The sequence below is a fragment of the Amblyraja radiata genome, chromosome 27, assembly GCF_010909765.2.
Source record: "Amblyraja radiata isolate CabotCenter1 chromosome 27, sAmbRad1.1.pri, whole genome shotgun sequence".
Taxonomy (NCBI): Eukaryota; Metazoa; Chordata; class Chondrichthyes; order Rajiformes; family Rajidae; genus Amblyraja; species Amblyraja radiata.
In genome coordinates, this window is record NC_045982.1 from 24,937,663 (window position 1) to 24,944,665 (window position 7,003).

At 49.2% G+C, this 7,003-nt stretch overlaps 1 long non-coding RNA gene across 1 annotated transcript; it reads left to right on the forward strand.

The window, feature by feature from the left end:
- Positions 1 to 3,041: 3,041 nt before the first annotated feature.
- On the forward strand, positions 3,042 to 6,761 carry LOC116988645. The gene is made up of 3 exons (XR_004416008.1): positions 3,042 to 3,175; positions 3,295 to 3,370; positions 6,731 to 6,761. It is a non-coding gene; the product is annotated as an uncharacterized LOC116988645 (long non-coding RNA).
- The last annotated feature ends 242 nt before the right edge of the window (positions 6,762 to 7,003 follow it).

A 7,003-nucleotide genomic window follows, 5' to 3' on the forward strand; every position in this document is an offset into this window, starting at 1 on the left:
CAATCCGACAACGGCAGCCAGTTTTCCAGTGCAGAGTTCCATGCCTTCGCCGCCCGTTGGAACATTCGCCACATCACCAGCAGCCCCGAGTACACGCAAAGCAATGGCCTTGCGGAGCGCGCTGTCCGCAGCGCCAAGTAGCTGCTGGAACATTGTCGGCTTTCTCATTCTGACTTCTACCTTGCCCTCCTCAACCTCCGCAACATTTCCCGGGACCCCGCACTCGGTTCGCCTGCCCAGCGCCTCATGTCCCGCACCACTCGCCCTCCTCTCCCGGTCTCTCAGCAATCCCTAAAGCCCACGGTCCGGAGCCCTGCCGCTGTCAAGGAGCGCATCATCGAGAAGCAGGCCATCCAGAAGTGCTCCTTTGACAAGTCGTCCCGTCTCCTTCCCCGTCTGTTCCCGGGCCAGGTTGTCCGGATGCAGTCCCCCTCCGGTCACCACCGGCTGGCCGTTGTCGTTGGCAATGCTGACTCTCCCCGGTCATACCTGGTTGACTACGAGGGCACCGTGTACCGTCGGTCCCGCCAGCACCTGCTGCTTGTCAACGAGCCTGCTCCGCCTCCCGCAGACCCGTTTTCACCGCCTGTCCCTTCCCCCCTGCCCGAAACTCTTCCTGCCCCTGTCACTCCTCGCATGCCCCGGAAACTGCCCTTTCAGCTCTCTGTGCCCCGCTCACGCCAGCCTCCTTCTCCTGCCTCGCCTGCGAGTGTACCTGTTTCGCCTCCCCGTTCTCCTCCTTCCCCTGGGCACTCTTCACCCGGATCGCCCATCTCTGTCCCTGCCCCCGTCCCTGCAGCTCCTGCGGTTGAGGGGGAAGGCGGGTTGCGCACCCGCTCTGGGCGGTTGGTCAAGCCGCCTGTCCGTTACGGGGTGTTTGAGTAGCCTGTATCATGATATGTTTTAACTGTTCCCTGCGCGGTTTCTGATTCTAGCGTATGAGCCGTGGTCGCTCTGTGCAAATGCAATGCTTTTGTTTCCAAGAGGAAGGCTGTAGATCAGTGCATGCTCCTTTAACATAGTGACCTCACCACTACTAACCACTCCCCATTGTCTCTTGTATAATTGTAGCTTCCCCACCTCCAGCTCGCTCTCTATCTCCAGTGATGACCACGGACAGCTAGTGCATAGTGTGAGTAGTGCTTATAATAAAGTTATCTAGTAAAAGACTTTGTGTGACAAGCAAGTCATTTTACAGGTACTAAATTGGATTAAGGTAAATGATTAAACAGGAGGTAGAATTAGTACATTGGGAGCAGTTGTCATTGGGTAAGTCCACATCTGACATGTGGGAGATGTTTAAAGGTTAATGATGAAAGTTTATTAAAGTTCAGGACCCGATGGGATCTATCCTAAATTATAAAGAGAGGCAAGAGAAGAAGTTGTCATGACCTTGAGAAATATCTTTGCAACTTGTGTAGCCATAGATGAGGTCTGGGAGGACTGAAGAGTTGCCAATGTTGGTCCTTTATTTAAGAAAGAGAAGTAGAGACAACCCAATGAATTCTAGGCCAGTGAGCCTCATGTCAGAGGTCGGGATAGGATTTGCTTGCATTTGAATGAGAATAGGCTAAGTAGGGAAAGTCAGCATGACTTTCTTGGCAGTATGTCATGTCTTGATATAGTTTTTTTGTCAAAGGCAATTAATGAGGGTTGGGCAGTGGATCTTGTTTACATGGAATTTGATAAGGCACATGATAAAGTTTCTCATTCATACGCTGCGGCAACACAGAGAACAGCCTGGGGACTCACTCCCTATATCAAGCCAATGGTGCAAGAGTCACTTTGGTGTCGGTGGGGTATTGATAGGGGATGATCAGCCATGATCGCATTCAATGGCAGTGCTGGCTCAAAGGGCTGAATGGCCTCCTCCTGCACATATTGTCTATTGTCTAGTATCTAACAGTCATCTGTCACCCGAGGAGTATGAGATTTGAGGATCTGATCAAAGTCCATGAGACAGGGGAAGAAGCAGATGGATGGTCTCCTGGACTATCCTTGCTGATTAACCCTGGGAGTGATTCAGTGGGACTGGGGGCCAAACGTAGAGGGAAAGGCTGAGATTAGGAGAGGGCATCAACCATGGGATGGGTTCCCAGTCGGAGTGGGTGTAGCGGGGAAAATGCTCGTGATCAGGTGGGAGAGTTGAACTCATTCATCTCCCATGGCTCGCTCCACACCTTCACTCTCATTATCTGATGCTGATTGATGTCGACACACAGATCAATGACAGCGGGACAGGCAGCATCTCTGGAGAGAAAGAATGGGTGATGTTTCGAGGTTAAATCCACACTAATGTAATTATAAAGAAACCCCATCAATGCCTCTACTTCCTGAGGAGATTAGGGAGATTTGGTATGTCAGAGAGGATTCTCTTGAATTTCTACAGATTAGAATAGATTAGATTAGATTAGATTCCTTTATTTGTCATTCAGACCTTTCGGTCTGAACGAAATTTCGTGACCTGCAGTCATACATATAATAATAAACAACAAAACACAAAAAGTTGTGAACACTGCCCAATCTATCACATGTTCTGACCACCCCAACATCAAAAAGATTTACAGGTGTCGCTGCCTCAAAAAGGCAGCCAGCATCGTCAGAGACCAACACCACCCTGGCCACACACTCATTTCATCCGGGAAGAAGATAAAGGAGCCTGAAAACTGTAACGTCCAAGTTCAGGAACAGTTCCATCAGGCTATTAAACGGTACAACCGCCATTAAGCTCTGAATTACAATTATTGAATTACTATCATTGTCAGTACTGCACTGCTGTTGTTTGTTTTTTATGTGTACACATGTGTGGTGTGTGAGTATATATATATATATGTATGTATATACATTTGTGTGTATGTGTGAATAAGTGTATATATATATACACACTGAACTTGTCTTTCTCATTTATTATATTGCTTACAGTGCACTGTTGTTTACATATACTTTGTGCTGCTGCAAGTAAAAATGGCATTGATCTATCTGGGACATATGACAAGAAAACATTCTTGATAATCTCCTGCTCCAGAGTATTGGGCGGCAGCAGAGTTTGCTCCACCCCCTCAGTTCCTTCCTGCGATTGGCAGTGACTAGCTTCAGCAGGATATAAATTGCAGCAGCTTGTGCCCAGGGTATTGGACCCACCTGAGGTGAAACTGTCTTGTTGGAGACAGACACAGTGAGCACCAGAGGGGTTGTTTGTGTGTTGCTGACACACGGGACTGGCTGCTGGTTCTCAGTTTCAATGGATTGACACCAAATTAAATGAAATGAATGGGGGATTCTTTGTTTCAACAGGTCAGAGACAGGATGAAGCCCTTTGTTACAATTGTGCTTGTGCTGTGCATTTACCTGTCAGGATCAGACAGTGCAGGTTAGCACTTGTTCTGGTGTGAGGGGTTCCTGAGGGAAAACATCAGACATGGTGCATGTTAGGACAGGTACTGAATAATTCTAGCTTACCCTGGTCGGCAAATTATACCTTTAGTAAATGGAGCATGTTCTGGTGAAGGTAGTGGAGGGATAGAACATGGTACAGCACAGGAATGGGCCCTTCAGCCCACCATGCTGTGCTGACCATGATATTGGTCTGAACTAATCCCATCTCTCTGCACATGGTCTGTACCCTTCTCTTCCTGCATGTTCATGTGTCTGTGTAAATGCCTCCTCTACACTGCTAATGTAAAAGCTTCCACCACCAACATGGCAGTGTGCTCCAGGCACCTGTAAGCAAACACTTGCCTTTCACATAATCATATCTATATTACTAAATCTCTGTTCTTGACCGCTTTTGGCCGTCTGTGCTGCGATTTCCGAGAGAACGCCGCCACCTACCACCGTCATTTTTGGCCACCTTGCTCAGAGCCCCCATCCGCCGCATGTGTGCTGAGGATTTTTCCCGTCGATGAAAAATGACAGATATTAATGTTTTTACAAAATTCCCCATTCTCTCTGCTGCCCCTGCTGGAGAGAGGGGATGGGACTATAAATCCAGGAAGTGGTGTGCTTCAATCAGTCTCTCATCAAGATGGAGGTCACTCTGAGCTCTGAATGACACTGAACAAATGCCTACGCAGCTGTGAGTACCCTTAATGTGGTTTGAAAATGAAAAGATGGTTAGTTTGAAGTAAAAAAGCACTGCCTGCAAATTATTGTTTGGGGGGTTTGGGTTGAAGTAAAAAGTCACTCTCTTTCTCTCTCCACTCCTCTCTCTCACCACCTCTCTCCCTATCCCTCTCTCTTTCTCCCCCACCCCCCCGTCTCTCCCTTTCTATCTCTCACTCTCTCCCCACCATCCCTCCCCTAAACCCCCCACCTCTCCACACACCACTACCCCCTTCCCTCCACCCTGCCTCCCCCTCCCTGCTCCCCACCTCTCCCCCTCCCCTCACCTCACCCCCTCTCAGCACGCTCTCTCTCCCCCTCTCCTCCCCCTCTCTCCTCCCCCTCTCTGCCCCCTCTCTCCTCCCCATCCCTCTCTCCTCCCCCTCCCTCTCTCCTCCCCCTCTCTCCTCCCCCTCTCTCTCTCTCCCCTCCCCATCCCCTCTCCCCCCCTCCTCACCCCCCTCTCCTCTCCCCTCTCCCGTCTCCTCTCCCCCCTCTCCTCTCTCCCGCTCTCCTCTCCCCTCCCCCCCTCCCCCTCTCACCTCCCCCTCTCTCCTTCCGCCTTCCCCCCTCTCTCCCCCTTTCTCTCTCTCCCCTCCTCCCCTCCATCCCCTCCCCCTCTCCTCCCCCCCTCTCCTCCCCCCTCTCCTCTCCCCCCTCTCCTCTCCCCCCTCTCCTCTCTCTCCCCCCTCCTCTCCCCCCTCCTCTCTCCTCTCCCCCCTCTCCTCTCTCCCCCTCTCCTCTCTCCCCCCTCTCCTCTCCCGCCCTTCTCTGCCCCCCCTCTCCTCTGCCCCCCCTCTCCTCTGCCCCACCTCTCCTCTCCCCCCTCTCTCTCTCCCTCTCCCCTCTTTTTCTCCCCCTCCTCCCCTCCACCCCCACCCCCACCGTCCTTCCCCTAAACCCCCTCCCCTCCACACACCCCTACCCCCTTCCCTCCACCCTCCCTCCCTCCCTCCCCTTCCCTGCTCCCCACCTCTCTCCCTCACATCACACCCCTCTCAGCACGCTCTCTCTCTCTCTGGGGTATATACGTCAGTAGATAGGGTGGTTATGGGATAAAAGGAGCAAATTAATAATAATCAAGGTGTGTAATTAGCATGAGTGCAGGGGGGGGGGGAGGGGGTGGGGGGGATAGTTAGTGTGTGTGATGCTGCATGCCGCCTCCCCCCCCACAACCGCAAGTTGGGGGAACAGACCCAACGGGTCTGCACTTGGTCTAGTACTTATTAAAACTCTGATCTTGTTACTGTTTATATGTGGGTGTATATGTGGTTATCTTTACATCTTCCCCAATACATTATGCAGTAATGATTACATTTTTACATATACCGGTTGACATTTTGCCCGTCGAGCCTGGGATCGCCTTATCTGAACAATTCATGCTTTATTTCTCGATTTATTCTCGACTCATTACTGATTAAAATTCTAAAAATGACAAAAGTCTTTAAAATTAAAACCACCAGCTTCAAATGATGATGTCACAATCGCTCAGCTAGCAGAGACCTGCCTCACCTCATCGGATATTTGACACGTTATCCGCGATTAAACTTTAAAAATGACAACTTTCACAAGATTGTTACGTATTCTGATTCACATTTTTCCCCTTGAGGCAGAGATCACTTTTAATAAACATTTTATGCTTTATTTCTTGACGTATTACTTATTAAAGTTTAATAAAATCAAAATACCTTTAATCTCAAACCGAATAGCTTCAACTGATGACGTCACAATGGCCAGACTAGCAGGGGGATGGCGAATTACTATTGCAACACACAGGGCAGGTGCAATTGCAATTTTGTTGAAAGATCACTGTTGAGGAAGGCAAGGGGAGGGCTGGAATCTTACATTCGGGAACGGTTTGAGTTGGAGGACCACCCCTCCCGTGGGGGTTATGGGTAGGAACGGGTGCGTTGGCGGAGTCTGCACTTGGCCTTGTCTTCTTTAAACTTTCTCCGTCCCACTTTAAACCTGTGCCCTCTGGTACTTGTCATTTCCAAGTAAAGACATTCTACCTTAACTATGCTCCCCGTCATTTTGTGCTTCTATCAGTTTGTCACTTGACCTTCAATGCTCCAGTGAAAACAACCCCAGTTCGTCCAATCTCTCCTTGTACCTAACGCACAACATTGTGGCTAAAAGTCATTGAGGTTTCTACTGGTAGTGCTTGCAATGTGCATTTATCTGCACTGTAGGATACTGCATGGATAGTGGCCATTTAGCACATGATGTCCATACCTGCTCTCTCTGACCATTCCAGAATTTGCCTTTCATTTCCTGACCTACTCTCCTCTGGGGGAGTAACAACAACCTCCATTTCTATGCAATGATCTGCATCCTGTTAACCCTTGGGATGCAGTAATCTCTGCTTCCAAAGTGTTCCATGACTTGCTCTAACAGTTCTGGCTAATTTACCAGAACAATTTCAGCAATGCTGCCTTCCTTGTAAACTAGAAACGGGCTGAAGGGAAGGTTCTGCAGAATGCACTTCTGAAACTCCTGCCCTGTCTCTCAGAATTCAAGAAAAAATCATTTTGCAGAAATCTGCTCTCTAGTTATCCTGTGCTCCATCGCCGATGACAAAGGTACAATTTAAAACAGAGATTTAACATTCAAACTTCATATTTTACAGGATTGATGCAGAAATCAGTGATATTCCCAACCAAAACAGCCACCAGCTTCGTCAAGTTGAATGCAGCTGATTTCTCTGATTTGACTGCCTTTACTGTCTGCCTCAGAGCAGCCTCTGAAGAGAACCATGATTACACTTTGTTCTCCTACGCAACAAAGAAATCCCACAATGAGCTGCTGATTTGGCAAAAGAGTAATGCACAACTTGACCTGTATTTAGGATCTGTTATAACGGGATTTTCCCTCCCAAAAATGGATGCCTGGTTGAGACACA